Here is a 21,712-nt window from a genome sequence, read left to right on the forward strand (position 1 = left end):
ATTAACAAGGGAAACCTGCGGGCAACTAAAAGCTTTCATGAAACTGGTTGTGCGAGTGAGACCGAGCTTTACCCGTGTTATGGTTCAACGTGCGTGTCAGAAAGAGAACACTATAGTTCTGCCGTAGCGTGTGCTACGGCAAGGTAATGTCATTGGTCGATATCCGCTACGCAGAGGGCGTCACCGTCGGCTTCCCGCCATAAATTGAGTTGTTGGCACATTAATAAGTTGTTTTTTTTTACTTGCAACACCGCGAAATTATAAGCCGTGTGTAATTATTGTTATGCCGGTTTAATGAGCTACGTGTGTGGTCTTACCTTTAATTGGTCGGTCCGGCGAATAGGTATTTATATATTGTTTATATAGACGAAATTTTATTAGCAGCTATATCGTAAAGATTAGAACGTGTTTCTGTTTGTTATTCCTATGTTTTGTATGTTCGATTTATTTTCGTTTATTATACGATTCTAAGAAACATCGAATGCAGGGTAAATAAAAAAAAAACTAAAGATGCATAAGGATAGTAATAATTTTGTACGTATGTATAAAACTTTTGTCTACTATTTGCATATTAAAGTTTTTTGTATAATATTTCTAACCATAGTTATAATATTTTTTTATGAATATTAAAAAAATCTCCAAAATAAGAATGGGACCTATACTTATGCGTAACTCCAATAAAAACTCTGTACTTATTAAAAATGTTGAAGGCAGTCACTTTTGGGTAGGTACTAGCCAATTCTCCTGATCCTGTATTATGGAAAATTTTGGCATTTCATAATATTATTGTATTATAATATTGTATTAGGTAGAGACTAGAGACAGCTGGCAGAGTTCTCTATATTGTATAATACTATTTTGTTTGTATAACTAGACTCAACTTTAGGGTTTCTTATAGTAGAATTCTACGTAATAGAGCCATGCTTCGGCACGAATAGGCCGGCTCGACCGGGGAAATACTACGGGCTCACAGAAAACCGGCGTGAAACAGCGCTTGCGCTGTGTTTCGCCGAGTGAGTGAGTTTACCGGAGGCCCAATTCCCTACCCTTCCCTTCCCTATTCCCTTCCTTATCTCCCCTACCCTGTAATCCTATCTCCTCTCTTAAAAGGCTGGCAACCACCTGCAGCTCTTCTGATGTTGATTGTGTCCATGGGCGACGGAAGTTGCTTTCCATCAGGTGACCCGTTTGCTCGTTTGCCCCCTTATTTCATAAAAAAAGTAGTTTTTTTTGTAACTAGCAACGGTGCTCTTTGTAAGGAACATAGGTTTTAAAATTCCACCTGCATTTTATGGTCATAAACAGAATCCCCGCATGTTATATTCATTGTATATTGGGTATAATAAATGTGACTTGTCTTATATTTTATTGCGGCGTAAAAAATTGATGATGAATAAATAAGAATAAATAAATGTGTTAAAGTATATTGAGAAATTATGACAACTGTAAAATAGCCACGGATAGGTGTCGCGCGTTTTTTGTTTTGCAACATTAACATCTTTAAAGTTCTGCCGTCACCATGAATGTTAAATTGTGATGAATATGTACTTGAAAATGTCTGTAACTGGTGATAAATTACAGGTACCACCTGTATTGAGAAAATGAAAACAGATGAAAAATTTAAACAGTTGAAGTCCATGTCACCCTATAATATATTTGCAGTGACAATAACAGTTTTTTATGCCCGGTGTCTAAGGTTTTTGAAGAGTTTATCTATTCTGCAGCATTCTTTTATTATTTATTTAAGTCATATCAAAGCACTAATGAATTGATAAACTCCTCCAAATACATTAGAAACTGAACATTAAAGTTACCTTCTAAAGTTCCGTACCCAAAGGATAAAAACGAGACCCTGTTACTAAGACTTCGCTGTCCGTCCGTTTTTTTGTCGGCTCCAGGCAGTATCTCAAGACCCACTATAGCTAGATTTCTGAATTTTTTTACAAATTGTGTATTCCTGCTGTCGCTATAATATTAAATACTAAAATACAATTAATATTGAAGAGGGACTCCCAGACAACATACGTGATTTTTTGGCCTTTTTGCTTAATATTGAAATCATGTCATCTGGTACTACACTAGAAATATTCATAATATCCTTAATTATTTATTTATTAAGGAATATATTTAAGGTATATACAGTGTGTAACAAAAATAAGTGATAATACTTTAGGGTGTGTACGTGTTCCTTGTAGAGAGTTCGCTGTGAAAGTAGCAGCTCTGAAAGACGAAATTTTTTTTTCACTTTTGTATGGGCAAGGGCCCGAGCGTCACGAGTTTCCCCATACAAAAGTGAAAAAAAATTTTAGTCTTTCAGCGCTGCTACTTTCACAGTGAACTCTCTACAAGGAACACTTACACACCCTAAAGTATTACCACTTATTTTTGTTACACCCTGTATATTTAAGGTATATTATATCATACAAAAAAATAAGGACCTTTCATGCGCGAGTCCGAATCTGATTTTTAAATTAAAATAAAAACTTAGAAAAACATACATGAAATATTAAATTGGTCAAATAAAGGGTAAAAAATATATTGTGAAAAACCACACAATTTGTTAATTTTAGTGCAAAAACTCCGAACAAATCTATTATTATAATACCGACTTAACTTTCTACCTACTGTATATACGTTATTTCGGTTGTGAGAAATAGATGTTACCTGTTTCTTAGACGTACCTAACAAGTACACAAAATTTCCACACAATCGTTCCAGCCGTTTCGGAGGAATAACCCATCAATCCCCAAGCGACAGCCGGCTGCCGCATAACAATTGAAAATCTATTGTATCTGCGATACCCATGATGGAGTTGTTAAATCAACAAATTCCGCGACACGGGAATTATTTATATTAAGAATAATACCTGTTTTTACAGTGGTAGGCTGTGGTAGGCCTACCTGCTATCCGAGGCTGATATAAAAATCTCAATTACTGTTACCATAATAATTAATATGCGTGTCTGGTACGATGATAGAGATCTATACTAACACTCGTGGAAAATGCACTAAGTACTTACCTTTATAAATAAAGTTATTATCGCATTAGATATGTATCTTCTTAGATCTAGATAGCAGACGCTTTACTTAGTACTTTTTCATAAACCTTGCATTCTCTGATCGGACAGGCATTTGAAAATCAAGACAGGCTATAACAACAATATTTAACGGAACATTGTATTATTTATTCGCAATTCTGTAATATTATGTATTATAGAAATATTGACGGAGAATTTTAAGTCGATCTACGCCAGTTTTAACCTCAACTGTAAAATTGGCCTATTAAAACAATATAGGTCTTTTACGTGTCATGCTTTTGCCCCGTTATGCCCGGCATATAAAGGACTGGCACCGGATGAATGCTAAGGCCTCACAAAAATCCGGCCTTACTTATATCGTGACTTAGTTAGCTAGGTTAACAAAGTATTGAGGCACTTGTACCTCGCTCGGCAGGAATATTACTTATCTGGGGACAGATAAGCAATAAGCGTTCGACAGCAAATATAGCAGAATATCTGTTATCTTCTAGAAACTTGGAATCCGAAATTTTTGACGTAGGTACCACAGACATTGTGCAATATTTGCTGTGTAATGCTAATTGCTTACGTAATTATCCTGCAGGGTTAATGGTGTCCAACTGCTCGCTTCTTAATTCCTGCTCAATCTCATAAAAACCTGGAATCCTGTAGACGAACGAAGAATTTAACTTTTCAATGGAGGTAATGAAAAAACCGTCATATAAATAACCATTGATTGGGGCACGTCGTAAAGCTGGCCCCATGAAGTATCAATTCGTTGAAACTTAAACAGGATAAGGTAAAATTTATAATTAAAGAAAAAGAATAACGAAGAGGCATTCAATTAATACGGCTGTGTCAGTTACGCGGAGACGATGTCATTACTGTTAGGGCGGACGCAGACGTGGCTACAAAATTTAACTTTATTTATTTATATTTATTATACCAACAACACATTGCGGCAACATTCATAATTGAAATCTACTACAGTTATGATAAGATCTAACGCAATAGTCTATTACAGTCATATACAGCTACTTTACTATTATCTATTCTGTGATACAGCTGAAACTTTGAATACTTTGCTGTAAAACAAAAAAAATATTTGTGTGGTTGGCCTGACTTCCTGCATAGACATCGCCGATTTAGAAAGAAAGAAAGGAAGTTATTTGGTAAAATAAATGTACATTAAAACAAGAAATAAAACATTGTAAAACCAACATAAAATATTTTTTTAAATCTTACACGTTTGGGTGGGCTATGCTTTATATTGGGTAATTAAAATATATCTTATCTTGACATAGACAGCAAGCTTGCCATTCATAATAATAATAATAATATCTATGGACGCTTCACACCACGTCAGTTTGGCCACGTACTAAGTACCTGAAGGACTTGTGTTACGGGTACCAGACAACGGAAATATATTTAAATTGTATGATTTAATACTTTTATACTAGATACATATATTTAAGATTATTTTATTATTTGATACACATATTTAATACACATCCATGACTCAGGAACTTTGAAAACTTTTTGTTCCGTCGGCGGGATTCGAACCCGCGACCCCCGGCTTGAGCTACCAACAGCCGACCAACTCAGCCACAGAGGTCGTCAAATTCATAATATTATAATTTATAACACAAATATACTCGTAAAATTACAAAACAATTTTTAAAATGGAGCTCTACGGCGCGGCGCCGCCGCGCCGCTACGAATCGTAGGCCGCAGTCGTAGCCATCTGTAGCGTACTGCGTAAATATTGGCGTTAGAGAAAAGAGTTCAGGGGGGTGAGCCAAAATCTTTTCGTTTTCGCTTCGTTATAGAATCGCCGATGAAAATGTATGGAATTGACATAAGCGCTCGTTAATATGACGTTGACGTTCAACTCGTCTTATGTCAATTCCATACATTTTGATGGGCGATTCTATAACGAAGCGAAAACGAAAAAGTTTCGGCTAAATGGCCAGTTACTTCAATCAAAGTAAATGAACCATTGTAATTTGTAAATAAAGTTTTGTACTTTAAGTAGTATAAGTTACAAGTGTTATATTATAAAGTTACTGTACACATTGATGGCCCTAAACCTAAGGGGATTTTAATTTTAAGTTTTAACTCTCGACCTGCTATAGTTTCTTCTGAGTGTGCTATAGAGATGATGATAATACATATTAATATCTAGCTGTTGGCGATACAAACGTTTTTATGAGTAAAGTTCTTTTCGATTTTAAGAACGCGCATTTAAATAGAACATCAAACTAAAATCGAATTCCGTAGACAATTCCTTACAAGAAAAATTAAAATAGTCGGCCGGGAATGTGCGCTCCGCCTAAACGGTTTTTCGGAATCAATTAAAAAAACAGTTTTAAATCACTCCCCAAAATCCAGTCGGCCCCGTCTAAACCTGTAATTATCACGCCAACAAAAAAAATAACATTCGGTCGGCCATCTTGCCTGGAACGGCTCGGAGGTTTAAAAACTTAATTTTATACGTCGTTTGTTCGAATCATTTTTGTGGGGATATAGTAATCAGGCGCGACTGGTTTCGCCCCCGACTCCGTCCGTAATGGCCGCCCTATTTTGGTAACCTTTTGCCGTCAGAATTCAATTTCAAATTCGAGTTATAATATCAGAGTTCTCAATATACTTACAAAAGATAGAGATGAAGGCATTGTTAGCAAATTGGAATTATTTATACTCATTTGGTAAAAAATAAATATTTTGAAGTAATAAAAGAATAACCTACTGAAATATTTCAGGAATGACTTCCAAAAATATATATAGTATTGTGTTAAGTTAAATAATAAATTAAGTTTTTAATCCTTTTAAATACTTAGTACTTAGTAGCAGTCATCACAACGACGACGCCTCGAAAATTATAAAAATATCTCCCTCTTTGAAAAAGAGTTCTTGGTTTGCTATTTTACGTTATAAACTGGTTTGATTCTCATTATTAAGTAAGTAATTAGTAAAATTAAAAAAAAAATTAAAATGTGTGAAAAATTTTAGTAGGTACCAACCAATTTAAGAAACGAAATAATTATCTCATGAATAAATTAAACAACATTATAAAGGCAAACGTTTGCGAGTCTGTATGTTTGTTACCTCATCATCATCATCAGCTACCGAAAAGAGTTTTATATGGTATGGTAGTCGTTTATAGGCTCTAGAATATAGAATCTAGATTAACATACAGGCATTGAGGTATAAGTACTACGTAGTACTTATACCTCAATGCCTGTATGTTAATCTAGATTCTATATAATAAAGCAAAGTGCTCCCGTAGGATATTGTTAAACTAGATTTACGGAAGAGCCGCGAGGAAAAGCTAGTCATAAATTATAATAATTAGTGTTCCGAATTTTTTTACTTCCATACCCATTTTATTACACGTTATTAGCGCAATTAAATAATATTTTTCCCTAACAATCATTATCTTTATATCGTGTTATATTTTTAATTATTAATTAATTTAATGACAGTGTTTTGTAGAACATAATGAAGTTTTTAATTGTATTTTATTTAAATGTTTTGTAATGTTTTAATGATTATATAATATTAGTAACCATTAAAATAATTAGACGTAGATTAATTTAAATAGAAATCGAACGCCTTTTTCTAGATTAGTTAATTATGATAATGTTATTAATAAATGAAGAACAAAGAACTGCGTGAGTAAAAGTCTTTTAGAAAATTAATAATTAAGAAAATTACACTTGAGGCCAATTTATTTATATAATGAGCTTAGGTATTTCAGTCTAGCACTAGGTAAAAACTGTTAGAAAAATCTGTAGAATTCTTAACGCCAATCAAGCAGCATGCACCATTATATAAATAGGAAAGTTGATGTTTTAGTTCATAGGTTCCCAAACTTATTTTGTCTACCGCCCACTGTAAGAACAAATTATGTTTAAGCGCCCCCATTGTTTCAATTAAACATGAATCCAGATAAAATAAATCATCTCCCAAGCCTCTACACTACGCCCCAATTTTTTTTCTGGGTCCCACACCCCCTTTAGACCATGAGCGCCCACAAGCGGGCGTTATCGCTCACTTTGGGAAAGACTGTTAAACTTTCCAAGCAGAATAATTAATCATCAATGATTTGCTTACAATTATAATATAACTAACTGAATTCTGTTTAATAGTGTTTTTATATTTGAAAAATTATTAAGTATTAAAGTTGTTAGCACTATAAGGGATGAAATTTTACAAACAAAAGCTGTACAAGGTAAAGCTTTGTAGCTCCTATTAAACAGTTTGCTAGCTCATCATACAATTTACTAGCATGTAAATAAGATTAGTTTTATCGTAAAATAATTATATGAATAACTGATGATACTTATCTATCAATTACAGGAATTTCAAAATCTTTGACTTGAATTATGAATATTATGTAGCTTCTCCGGTATCTACTAATCCATATAAAACATTACAGACATTTCAAAATATACTTATTTTGAAATGCCTTGGACCATACTTTCGTGAGATGGTTGTTCGATAGTAAATAGCTAAGATTTTATCATTATTAGTACTTACATAAAAACTTAAAAAGATGTCATCGGGTCCATAGTCATATTTATTTATGTGTTTAAAAAAGAGATTACGACCTCTACGTAGAACGTACAAAAAATAAACGTAAAGCTGACGTCCCTAAAATATAATTTACCTCAACATAATATATTCGACCAGAATTACGACCCGATTAATACATTTATAATGCCTACGTCTCTTTCTATCGCACGAGATTATTTGTCCATCTCTTTCTAATGTCATTTTGAAAATGGAACACTGCGTGAGCGCATGAAATTAGTCCCGCTTTTTCATCTCCAGCCGCGCTCGATTTGAATTTGGAAGCTTTTTATTTTTTTATCGGTGCCGAAGGACGTTGAAAGCGGCCATGTTGGTTGTTTTTTTAATTATCAATGTTTCAAAGGAACATGCTTTAAGCTGCCAGTATTTTTTGGGTAAAATTTATATTTTTCGGTAGAATGTCGTTTGTGTAAATTGCATCTGTTCGGTCAACGATAAGGTACGGAGTGTGCTTTTTAGAAACTAATATTTTTTTTAACCTATTTCAATCTCACTAATGTTGGTAAAGCTGGTTATAGTACATAAACGATAGATTATAAAGCATCTTTCGTATAAATGAAGTTTAAGTAAAAGAACGGTTATAAGTTATAACTTATAAGATAAGCTTAATTTAAAACGACCCAAATGCGAGTTAGATTCGCGCTCAAACAGTTTCGTGAAACAGTTAAAATCTTAAAATACGTTTATTTATAATATAAGTAACGAGCTTTTGCCCGCGGCCTCGCTCGCGTTAAGAAGTATTATTAAGTATATACAAACTTTCATCCCCTATTTTAATCCCTTGGGGTTGGACTTTATCAAAATCCTTTCTTAGCGGATGCCTACGTCATAACATCTACCTGCATGCCAAATTTCAGCCCGATCTGTCCAGTGGTTTGGGCTGTGCGTTGATAGATCACTATGTCAATCAGTCAGTCACCTTTGAGTTTTATATATATAGATTGCCATGTTATAGCGGCAACACAAATAATGGTTATTCTTTAAAAAAAAAATTCTATCACTGTTCACTAGATAATATGTTCATTACAGTACTGCAGTTATGAACTTACATAATATTAAATATTGTGTAAATGTTCAAAAAGACAACAATAAGAGGACTAGCCCCTTGCGTAATTGTCCTTATATTGTAACAGAATATTAGTCATCAACTTCATCCACTTACGTCTTCAATTACGCACTTAAATCTACCATTATCACCAAAAGAACTAATCGCACTCGGTAAAAAGGATATACCTTAATATAATATACTTAAGCCTAAATTTAATACACACGATGTTGCAACAGCCTGTATACCGACCGAGATATATTAAGTCGACCTTTTTCCTAATTTCGTTTAGATTATTACGTTTTGTCTCCACCGCGTCGGCGCAGGTGACTTTTTATGCGACTTTTATTACCTCCCGTTCGAGTTTCTATGAGATTCTCGAACCCCTAAATACGATAGTAATTTGTAAAGTTTTCTTATGTCTTCCGTTGTGACCCCTAATGGAAAAAACAATTTGAACAAGCTCAATTTGTACATCAAAATAATATTCGAGCAAGCTGGTCAATTTGTTCATCAAAATTGTTTATACTTTGTTTCAATTAGTGATGTAAATGTTGACATAGAACAGACTGAACAGTATGATTGGCTATTATGACATATGCTATAACACGCACAAATTAACTAGGTACCTTGTTTTAAAAAAGGTCTACGAAAGCAGGTAGTGAGTTAATTTATGATTATTAAAATAATCATATTTTGTTAATTTAACATAATATGTAAGTAACATATTGTATTAATATTTACATAAAAATAACACATATAAAACATAAAACATCCAGAACAAAATAATAAACATTATCAAGTAGATACAGAATATATTGAATCTAATACATAAGTTCTTCTACAACACAACATAGTATACTTAATATTTAGGTATGTAAGTATCGAATTTCGCCCGTCGGCCGTCGCACAATCTTTCGTATAACGTATTCATAATATTCCAGATTTAAATCAAATGTAGGTACATTAGGTATATTAAACCCAGTTACCCAGTATAATAAAAGGAATCAAACACTGAAAACAACTTGAGGTAACAAAAGAGGCGTTGTCTGAAAACGCCATGTGCTGTCAAGATGCGATTAATCCCCGTTCCCCCTAGATCTGATCTATGGATCTATAGATCTGTAAAGCAATTACTAAATAAACACGGTTTCAGGGCGCGCCGGGGCGGTGCATTAGCGGCCTTTGTGAACACACCTGGCCTATCCCATGCCCTGTGCCCATGGTTTAGAAAAAAATGAGACAATTTTATTAAGTAACTTCCTAAAAAGAAAGTTTTATGTTCGGACGTGGATATTTTTTAGGAAGTATACCTACTTTAGAGATACGGGAAACGCTATATTGTATAATATATTTTCTATCAGCCAACAGGTAATACTTACTTTGGGCACACTACCATATATATTTTTGGAAAAACTCTTTTTATCTAGGCTTCCGTCTGTTAAAAATATTGCGGTCAATTCAGACCGCAACGTGACGAGGCGAGGCGCGACGCGACGCGATCTAAATTTGTATGGATTTGACAGATGTCGTCACCTTGAGACGTCTTGCGAATCTGTCAAATCCATACTAATTTAGAAATGCATCTACGCGTCACGTTGCAGTCTGAATTGACCCTTATTCGCCCGCGCCGCGCGCCGTTTCTTTTCGGGGGCGCGCGGTTCTTAAAGCGTTATTTTTTTTTAAATTCAGAAAAATAAACCATTTCATTTCATTATAATATTAACTGATATTTTTATTGAAACAGGTTTCTTTATATCGCAAAAAATACGATTCATGCGATATAAACCAATTGCTTTATAAAACAGTTTACAATACCACGACAATCATGGTCACCCGAGCCCCATCCCTTAGCGGTGAAATCATATTTTGTGATCCCCAAAACATTTTTCTTTATAAATGCCGTGGGTGTATTTACTTCCCGCGGTTACTTTTGTTCATTCCGAAGGTTGTATTTAATTGACTGTTGAAACAGAAAACCTATTGAGGTAAAAGTCTTTGTTTAAAAATTTGTTTGAAGTTTTTTTTAAATTAATACATAATCATACATTTATATAACTTTTTTAAAGTTAGATATTAGATAAGCGTTTAACGTTTTATCCCACCGTTTGTCGTAGAGCTGTTGTAATAATACATTTATTTTTTAAATAAGCTGTACCGTACCTTTTTGCCGTATTGCTTGGTTAATTGTTTTGCAATTGACAATTTGCAATATTAGTTTCATTGTTACAAGGTAGTAATTAATTAAATAAATAAATAAAAGTAGGCAATAGAACTTGTAGAGTTTTACATAAAATCTTATAATTATAAAATTGGATTGAGACGTTAATTTAACTAATATTTAAATATGACTACTAATTATTTTAAATCACAGCATGTGCGTTAATTAAAGCTAGCCAATGTATATTTTATACATTGGCTAGCTTTAATTATTATCTATTACCTTCCGCCGCGTAGAACGGGAGTGTGGAGAAGTCGCTATGCGAACCTCCTAAGTCTCGTCTAACGGGGCTCCGGGAGAGGATGAGAACCTCCTCGGCTTAGACAGTCCCGGCGCCGAGGGGAACGCTTCAGTTTGCTGAAGCGGTCCCTAACTTTGGTGGAAGTCCCGTCCGGACCGGCTGGTCGTGGAGGGAGTCCTGTGTTTGTTAGATCCGGGACATCCCTCCTTTATACGGCTGAAGGCGAACCGCAGGTGGTTTTAGTGAGTAAGAGTCTCACATACCGCCGGGGTGCTTCAGCTAACTGATGCACATCCCCAACCTCAATTAAGATTTTTAAAACTATATATGTTATAACTATATATATGTATATATGTACCTAATCTAGATTCTCAACGTGAAGGTAAACAACATAGGATAGGTTATTTGAACTTATAATCTTATTAAATTATTTTGTTTTAATCCGAAAATATATTCCCTCGTTTATGGAGCCTTTAGTTAAAGGGTATATATTATATTTCAACATAACTATGTTGTCATTGCTTATTACCTCGAAGTATTATAAAAAATATATACATATTTGATTTGACATAATGGAAGCTGTTAAGCATTTGTGTACTAACCACTGATCTCCATTATACAAGTACGCTGGATCTATGATACTTTTTTTTTTGTGCCATTTGAAGCGGAATCAGCGCCCCTATTATTAGGACCGAGAACTAAATTTGACGTAACCATTGGTAACCATGTATTTATTTTAATTCTCTATGGCTTAATCGTTCGAATTGTTTTCGTGTTTTTAAAGTGTTTTAAAAGGTTTTACGCGATTAAGTAATATATAAATAAGTGGTGGTAGTTCATAGTTAAACTATGAAAGGGTGTATGTTATGTAAAACACGGTACAAAAAGGGATGTGGGGTTACATTTCACAAGTAAGTGATTTTAACAGCTCATTTCTACGATATTAAACCTTTATTGATAATATAGGCACTTAAAAATGTGGCACTAATCTTATTATACCGTATTCACCACATATTTACCTTTGTTTTACCGATTTTTGATAAACAATAAAATTCATTAGTGCCGGAGTTTTCTGTCGATAAAACTTATCGATATCTATAATAATTGTATTGAAATCTCCGATAACCGATTTTTATTATCAAATACATATTATGCTCTTAAAATAATTGACAGGTTTCCGTCTGACGAAGGAAGACTGGAATTATGGTTGAAAAAAATTAAAAAGCCTGGTTGGCGTCCGAAAATTGCTACTACCGCTTGCCGTTACTATTTGAAGTGTACAAACGTTCTCTGTGAAAATACAAGGAGCAAAACTACCATTTGATCGTGATTATGTTTGGAAAATTTATTTCAGCGTCTACTCTTTCTTGACAGACTGTAACTGTGTAACGGTAACTAATAAAATATAATGTTTAAGTATCGCACATATATTTTTATTATTTATAAATACCTTACCTACTCCACCCCAATAAAAAAATGTATTCTAACGTTCAATATTTATTTATGGATCGCATTATCCAATTAGTTAATTTCCCTCGCACTTCTGCAATCAGCGCCAAAATGGCGAAAATCAAATGAGTTAAAGTAAATCGATAAAAATTGGCTTGCTAGATCCATAAATAAATAAGGAACTTTTATATTATTATTAGACTTTCCGCGCGGCTTCTCTCACATAAATATCTAATTTCACAGACAAATTGGTCCACAAAAAATAGCCTATATAATCCTTCACGTTATACATTCCCCCGCTTTTTCCACATTTTCCTCTATTTCTTAGCTCCTATTAGTCTCAGCGTGATAAAATTTATAAAATGGGCTGTCTAACACTGAAATAATTGTTCAAATTGGACCAGCAGTTCCTGAGATTAGAGCGTTCAAACAAACAAACTCTTCCGCTTTATAATATAATGAAATTATTTTATAAAGCGGAAGAGTTTGTTTATAATATAATGAATTCCGCTTTATAATATAGTTAGGGTCTAATCACACAGAACACTTATTCAGCTTTGTTCAGCTTTAATTCGATACACTGTAGCACTACTTTGATAATATTAGAAATGAAATTAGAAAATACAATACAACAAAGTTTTCATTAGAAGCTTATCTTCAGTTTTGTTTTTAGTTTTTCGTAGTGCTAACTGCTAAAAATAAATGGATTATACATAGGTACTGCTACTTCACGTTATCCACGTATGAAATCGTTGTTAATTTATTACGCCTATCTAAATTACGAAGAGGAAGTCATCTTCATCTTTAATACAAATATGTAGCGTCTGTATTATTCAATTTAATATTTTGTCCTAATGGTCGACATTAATCATCTGAATCTGGAAACATTTCATCGATAGTAGAAAAGACAGTTGTACATCACTAGTATTAGTTCCAAATACTCCCACTACTGCTATCAGCGCCAATATGGCGACATGATGGCGACTTTCAAACGTCATTTTTACGTCAAATTTAGTTCCTATCCCTAATAATGGGGAGCTGATTCCGCTTCAAATAGGCACAAAAATAGCTGTCATTTCAAAGGGTATCATCAGTCCAGCGTACTTGTATAATGGAGGTCAGTGTATACCCACAAAAAATACGTATTGAGTTATGCAGAATTCAGTTATGTTCTTCAGATGATTTAGAACAAGACTGCATTCAAAATTAAACATAAAAAAAATGTGGGTTATGCACTATAATGTTTAACAGCGACCAAATAATCTCTTGCTCTCTTGCTATGAAACTAATATTGTTTCCTAACTTAATCGGTGATGGCAGCTTGGCTAAAAATCGCAAGGCTACGAAAGGTTTTGGGGAATAAATGTATATGTATTGTACAAAAGCCCATCGAATTATATATGTAAACGACCGACAACAAAGAAAAGCATTAGGGGCCATTAACGATTTCTATGCGAGCCCGATTATGCCACGAATCTTTTGTGTAGGGTGACTACGTTGACCCTATACTTTGAAACAAAATCAGAACCCTCATAATATTAATTAACTCACTACCGCACTCAGAGATTTTAACTTGAATTTAATTAAGAGTTTGACAGACAATTTGTATTGGGATTTGGAGGATACCAAATCCCAATATAACATTTTGACATTCCTAAATTGTCAAAATCTTCATTTAATTGTAGTAAGTAATTACTAATTAATATTCGTGTCAGACTTAGATAAATAAAAACTTATTATATAAAAATTAAAAATACATTTTCAATTGTGGTAGTAATGCTAAAACTCGAAAACGGCTGAACGGATTGGGCTAATTTTAGTCTTAAAATATTCGTAGAAGTCCAGGGAAAGTTTTAAAGTGACACGAAGTTCACCGGCACAGCTAGTTATAAATAAAAAACGAATCAAACATTTTTTGGAGATTTGGACTTACCTTGACTTTAGTACCGTTACCGCTTTATAAAAGTTGCCCTTGGCAAATCATTATTTTTCTACGGAAATGAAAGATGTTTTGTCTGTACAAGTTGTAAATAGTTTACATTGCTAAAATTTTACAAAATTATTGCTCTTATTTATATATTATCACTGTGTAAATATCACAACATGATTTATTTTGAATTATTGTTCTTGCGGCTTCTGCGGGTTACGAGTGCGACTTGTGTTTCCTCATCAGGGGAAAAAATACTTGCAGTAAAACTAAGCAGTTTTATTATTTTAAGGATTGTTAGAGATTCCTGGGCACCCTACCTAATGTTCACATGACATAGTCCGCCATCATTACTCAATTTTGTAATGGAAGTTCCGATTCCGTAATTCTGAACTTTATAATTACGATAATAGTGATCAATTTTAAATAATCGGAAAATATCTACGTCTAAAATTATACCCACGGAATTATATAGAAATTATGTTTTTAAACATTCAAATATAAATTGCCGGGATAGTACCAATATTTACCTGCAATTAATTCAATTAGATAATAGTTTAATTTTTAGGACCTCACAGTTAACGTTAAAGTTCTTCGGAGACAGTAAGGTTGGGTTGCACCAACTAACTTTAACTATAACTTTAACTATAACTTTAACTACAATGCAAAATGTCAAATCTTTGGTTAAAGTTAAAAATGGACGCCATCAAGATGCCATATTTAACCATAACCATAGAGCTCGACAAGGTTTTAAATGCACGTGGCGAAAAAGGAACTAACGCTGTTAATCATACAAAAACGCCATTTTTGACAGCTTTACTTTACCAGCAGCGCCCCCCGCCCACGGTCATTTATAACCTTGTTGGACCAGCTGTTATTTGTCAATTTCTCCGGTCAAAGTTAAGGTTAAAGTTAAATTTAAATTTAGCCTTAACTATAACCATAACTTTAACCTTAACTTTAACTTTAACCACGCCTCTGGTGTAACCCAACCTAAATATGACTATAATTATTTAATACTTGTTTACGACTTTTTAAACCGAGTTTTTATTTTTTTTTCCTAATTAAAAACTATTAATTAAGTTCAATTTTCATTTTTTCTGTGTCGCAGTCTGTGATTACTTGATCAGTCCGACCTCTTGGTATATGAGGGCCTTTAAACAGTAGGATTACGAATAACAGTAGGATTACGAATAACAGACAAAAATAAATTTTACGAATTTAAGCGATAATATTACACATGTAGACAATATCTAACCGATGATCGTGGAGGTACAAATTCATGTTGTTTACAGAAAACACGGGAACGCCACGCCGCGCCGCCCCGCCCGCGGGAAACTTGACAGCTGTCATAATGGCGGCCATTCCCTCTACACTTGCGTTAACTGAAAAGACTATGATGTTTTCGGCATCTTAAACTATATACCATCAGTGAATAGGTAATATATTACGCGAAGGTCGGGGCGGAGGGTTAGCACAGTAAATAATCCGACCAAAATCCGACATGTTGCATTGCACACGTGACACGTCTGAGTATTGACAAAAACGTTGTCAATCGTCTAACAACATTTTTTGTTTGCTGTCCATACTGGTGCTGCCTCTAGCTATGAGAACATTGCAGTATTTCATAGGCGGATGGCAGACTTCGTTATTCGGCCGGGTTCTATTAACCCATCAAGCCCACTGACCTCTTTATTACACTGGACTGGCTATTCCGTACAAAATGACAGCTATCTTTTGTACCGATTTGAAGCGCCACGGTGAGCGTACTGTGAACTAATTACTTATTACATAGAAAATTACAACCGCCATTTGCAAAATAGTAGTTCCAAGTACACTCACTACCGCTTTCACATAGCAATCAGCGCCAATATGGCGACTGTCAAATAGGAATATTTTATTGATAGCGATCGCCTGTCCAGTGTTTTATAGAGGTCAGTGATCAAGCCCCATAAGCTCACCGGTGAGCGAAACACAATAGAATAACAATAAATTTCCAAAATCCACGATCGAAGGAGTCAATGTTAGTTGTGATCTGTACGTATGGGTTCGAAATAACTCGAGTAAATAAAGTAGGTTCACCATCAGCCATGAATCCATTTTCTCGTACAGAAGAAGACAGAATATTTTTTACCGCGGCCACTTCTACAGTTCTCGCTCGATATACTATATATACACATATTGTAATAACATACCTAGTACCTACATATGACTAACATAACTGTAGAATAAACTAGTTCTTGATATGAAGGTAAAGAGCTCCTACTAGCAGGTAGAACATACAAGCTAAGTACTAGGTAACAGCTAAGTACTAGGTATTGTTTATGGACTGTTACGTCGTAATGCAAGCCCGGTAATAGCATGTAATTAACCTGTGCTTTATCGTTGTTTAACGTTTGAATTAATATAATTTTTACGACGTTTTCAGAACGGCTACTTGAATGTGGTCAACATTCAAGTAGCTGGGTGGGGCTCCTAGAACTTTTGGCTTTTTAAGTAATCTGGGGGGTGAGCCAAGATCTTTTCGTTTTCGCTTCGTTGGCTCACCCACTTTGCTTTTAAATCCATTTTGGGGTTCGTAATCCAAATACAATATTACAATTTGCCTATAAATATTTTGCCATTATAATATGTATAAGATTTTGGAAATAGTTAACATTCGTGCAAAATAAAGGACACAGCAGCACGAATACTTGTTTTCGTGCTGCTGTGTCCTTTATCATGATCATATAATTTTACAACATAGTACATAATTATTATTTTTTTTGCAATCAACTACGCTTTTTGAGTGAAATAATATAAATAAACCCAATAAAGTCAAGATTATATAAAGTACGAGAAAAACATTAATATAATTAATGCTTTCAATTAAACATTGATGCAATTGCTAAACTCTACATTAAGTGCGTAGAAAAAATATTATTTTTAACAAAAATATTAAAACCGACTTCCAAGGTAAAAACAATAGTAATATGAACTAAAAAGTATTAAATAACTCTTACTCTTTAATAGTGCCTTTTTCAGAATTCGTCTAAATCTTAACTATTTCTGTACATACTACAGTCTTCATTACTTTGAAGTCGGTACCAGTCCCAAAAGTTTCAGATAGTCTGACATTACTGAACTCACGATTAAATTAGCTGGTACCGACTTCAAAATAATGAAGACTGTGGTATGTACAGAAATAGTTGAGATTTAGACGAATTCTGAAAAAGGCACTATTAAAGAGTAAGAGTTATTTAATACTTAGTAACTAAATAGTTAATATTTAGACGAATTCTGAAAAAGGCACTATTAAGAGTTATTTAATACGTAGTACTTAGTAACTTAGTAAGAGTTATTTAATACTAAGACAACAGAGGCTCACTCTAGCAATGTATTAAGAAATATAAATAATATACGTGCCCACCACCGGGAAACTACCAAAAATAAAAGAAGTAACTGTAATTTTAATATTAACTTTGTACACCAGAACTTGCAAGGGATGATAGGAAAAGAATTAGATATCAAACTGTTTTTAAATGAATATAACATAGATATTATGTGTATTACAGAGCACTGGCTTAGAAATTGCGAATTAATATTTAACTTTTGTAATCACCAGTTAGCAAGTTCGTTCAGCAGAGAAAATGCCATTAGAGGTGGCTCTCTAATATTAATTCATAAAAAGCTAAAGTTTAAAGAACGAAAAGATATTGTGAAATTCTCTTCTGAACGAATAATCGAAGTAGCCTGTATTGAGCTGAGCCACATTATTATTGTAAGCGTATACAGGCCTCCATCAGGTCTATACGACTCTTTTGAAGAAATAATGGAACAAGTTTTAAATAAAGTATGTGCATCTAAAAAATGATTATTGTATGTGGTGATTTCAATATTAATTTGTTAGACTTAAACTCCACCACAATTAGATTCACATCCTTATTAAAATCATTTAACCTAATTAATTTATTTAATGAACCAACTAGAGTTTGCGAAACAACTGCCACTTGCATTGACAATATTTTCACAAATGTTACTCCCTGTAAAAAAGAAATAATTAATGCTCTGAGTTCTGATCATCGTGGACAGTTAGCTTCTTTTAACATTACATAAACATTAAATGATAGTAATACTGAAGAAAAGATTGAGTTTATTCCTGTAAATACAAAACGTATTGAGAAATTTAGAAGTAAACTTGTTTCAAGTCTTCAGCGCTTAGATATGTCAAATAAACCAGATGAAGATTTTAATACATTGTTTAAAGTAGTAAGAAATGAATTCAAGTCAGTGTTTACTTCTAAAACGGTCAGTTTAAATAATAAAAATAATAATTTCAGAAATTGGGCAACTCCAGGTATTATTGTAAGTAGGCAAAGACTGTATGAGTTATATTATGAAAAAACAATGAATACTAGTGAATCCTTTAAAATATACGTGAAGAAATATTCAAAAATTTTTAGAAAAGTCTGTCAAGCTGCGAAGGCCCTCCACATAAAAGAAAAAATAAAGAACTCTAAAAATAAAGTGAAAACCACCTGGAATGTTATTGCAGATGAGACTGGAAGAGTCAACTGTCGTAACTCTAAACTTGAACTTTATATTGATGATAAAAAGGTCAACTCTGACCTTGAGGTTGCAACAGTTTTTGAGAAGTTTTTTGCTGACATTCCGATCTCAACTACAAAAGACTTAAATTCCTCACCTGAAGTTGCGGAAAGGTTACTTAAAGAAAATGTCAAGGAATGTGATGTCAATTTTATTTTTAAAGAAATCGACTCCAGGGATATTATTAAGACTTTCAAATAGCTAAATGTTAAAAGTACAACTGATCTCTGGGGTATGTCCACAAGAGTTATTAAATATATAATTGACATCATTGCCCCGCACTTAGCTCTAGTCTTTAATAATTGTATTAAAAATGGTGTGTTCCCTGACCTAATGAAGCATAGCAAGGTGATGCCTCTCTTCAAAGCTGGGACTAAGTCTGACCCAGCTAACTACAGACCAATATCTATTTTGCCAACTTTTAGTAAAGTATTTGAAAAAAAAAATCTAAATCAATTACTAGTTCACTTTAACTGTAATAATTTGTTACATAACAATCAATTTGGCTTTACTAAAGATAGGTCCACTACAGATGCAGGCATCAGTCTTCTATGTAGTATATTTGAAGCTTGGGAGGGGTCGCAGGATGCACTTGGTATCTTCTGCGACCTATCCAAAGCATTTGATTGCTTTGAACATGCTACATTAATCAGAAAATTGTATCATTATGGTATAAGGGACACAGCCCTAAAACTGTTAAGTTCTTACCTTGCAAATAGAACGCAAAGAGTTTAAGTTAATTCTAAAAGGTCTAATGGTAGTAAAATAAAGCTAGGTGTTCCACAAGGATCTATTTTAGGTCCCTTTCTTTTTCTCATTTACATAAATGACCTACCTTATCTAGTTAAAGATAAGCATGAGATAGTACTTTTTGCTGATGACAATTCACTAATTTTTAATGTGAAGCGACAACAATACAATTACGACGAGGTAAATAGTGCTCTCTCAAAAATAGTACAATGGTTTAATGCTAATAATTTACTATTAAATTCTAACAAAACGAAATGTTTAAAGTTCAGTTTGCCAAATGTTAGACAAGTACAAACCAATGTACTATTAAATGATAAGAAAATGAAATTAGTGGACACCACTCTTTTCCTAGGTATAACTTTAGACAGTAAATTACAGTGGGGTCCGCATATTGCAAATCTGGCGGATAGGCTCAGTTCTGCAGCATATGCTGTTAAAAAAATCAGAGAAATAACTGATGTAGAAACAGCGCGACTTGTTTATTTTAGTTACTTCCACAGCATTATGTCCTATGGAATCCTTCTATGGGGAAATGCAGGACATTAATTCAATATTCGTGCTGCAGAAGCAAGCCATACGTTCTATTTATAAGATGTCATCGTGTGAATCCTTAAGAGAAAAGTTTAAGGAAATAAATATTCTGACCGTCGCATCTTAATATGTCTTGGATAACGTACTGTATGTAAGAAAGAACTTAAATAATTTCAAAAAGAAAAGCGACAATCATTGTTTTAACACTAGGAATAAGAACAAATTAGAAATACCAGTGATCAGACTTAGCAAAGTCAGCAAAACTTTTAAAGGCCAGTGTATACGCCTGTACAATAGAAACCCAGAAAACGTTCAAAATCTCTCTATCAATAAATTTAAAAATGTAGTAAAAGAACGTTTGTGTACTAAAGCTTATTATAAAATCAATGATTTCATCGACGACAACACACCTTGGGAATAGGGTGGTTCTTACAGGCTACTAGAATATTTTTTATAATTCCTATTGTAAATAGCTCTTAGTGATAATATTGTTATATAACACAAGTCAAATTAACTAGACGCATGGTGATGACGTCATTACGAAGCTTGCATATACATTCCAGTGGTGCGTCAGGTTAATGTGACCGTGTTGTACTGTATATGTTTTAAATTGTAATTTTCCATCTTTTTAGTAAAAGATGGCCCCGTGCGAGTTTCTTACGCCGGTTCTTCTCGCCGGGTTAGTTCCCGAACCGGTGGTAGGCACCGTAGTATCGACGTTCGGTAAAGTTTTTGTAAAAAAAATACTCCGAATAAAAATATTTTTGATTTTGATTCGACTTTTTAGTTCATATTCCTATTGTTTTTACCTTGGAAGCCGGTTTTAATTTTTTTGTTAAAAATAATAATTTCACTCTTTTTAGTTTTCTACAAAATAAGGCTTTATGAGTAAATAACCAATACGAATGTTAACTATTCACATTATGTTACTGTAAGCAAAATTGTGGTAAATGCTTGCAGTTATCTAAGCGATGCTGCAATTTCCAAACTTTTATCTTTAAAGGTCCAGGAGTTCTGTTCAGTGCCTTTGGACCAAGGGACACCTTCGTATGAAATTTCTGTTATTCGTAACATATGTCTAACTTACTAGAAACAACATTTTAACCAATATGAGTGTTTTGATAAATTTCAAGGATTTCCCTCGATTGCTCATAGATCCCATCATCAGCTCACTACTTTCGTAATTTTTATACAAAATTAAGATTATATCCTATACAACAACATGAGAATTTTGAAAATCGGTCCACAAACAGCGAAATCATCATCAAAAACATCTGCTTCGATGCAAAATAACATGAAAAGTACTAATAATTGTGTCATAATGTGATGATGCATCATCACATTATGAC

At 33.7% G+C, this 21,712-nt stretch overlaps 1 long non-coding RNA gene across 2 annotated transcripts; it reads left to right on the top strand.

Annotated features, from left to right (window-relative positions):
- The first annotated feature begins 2,741 nt into the window (after window positions 1–2,741).
- LOC121739577 lies at window positions 2,742–20,534 on the top strand. Of its 2 annotated transcripts, none has more exons than XR_006037472.1 (3): window positions 2,742–2,814; window positions 4,630–4,632; window positions 20,524–20,534. It is a non-coding gene; the product is annotated as an uncharacterized LOC121739577 (long non-coding RNA). The 2 variants fall into 2 exon arrangements; XR_006037471.1 differs by lacking the exons at window positions 4,630–4,632; window positions 20,524–20,534 and adding exons at window positions 13,686–13,689; window positions 14,284–14,296.
- The last annotated feature ends 1,178 nt before the right edge of the window (window positions 20,535–21,712 follow it).

This window comes from Aricia agestis, chromosome 2 (assembly GCF_905147365.1).
Source record: "Aricia agestis chromosome 2, ilAriAges1.1, whole genome shotgun sequence".
Classification (NCBI taxonomy): domain Eukaryota; kingdom Metazoa; phylum Arthropoda; class Insecta; order Lepidoptera; family Lycaenidae; genus Aricia; species Aricia agestis.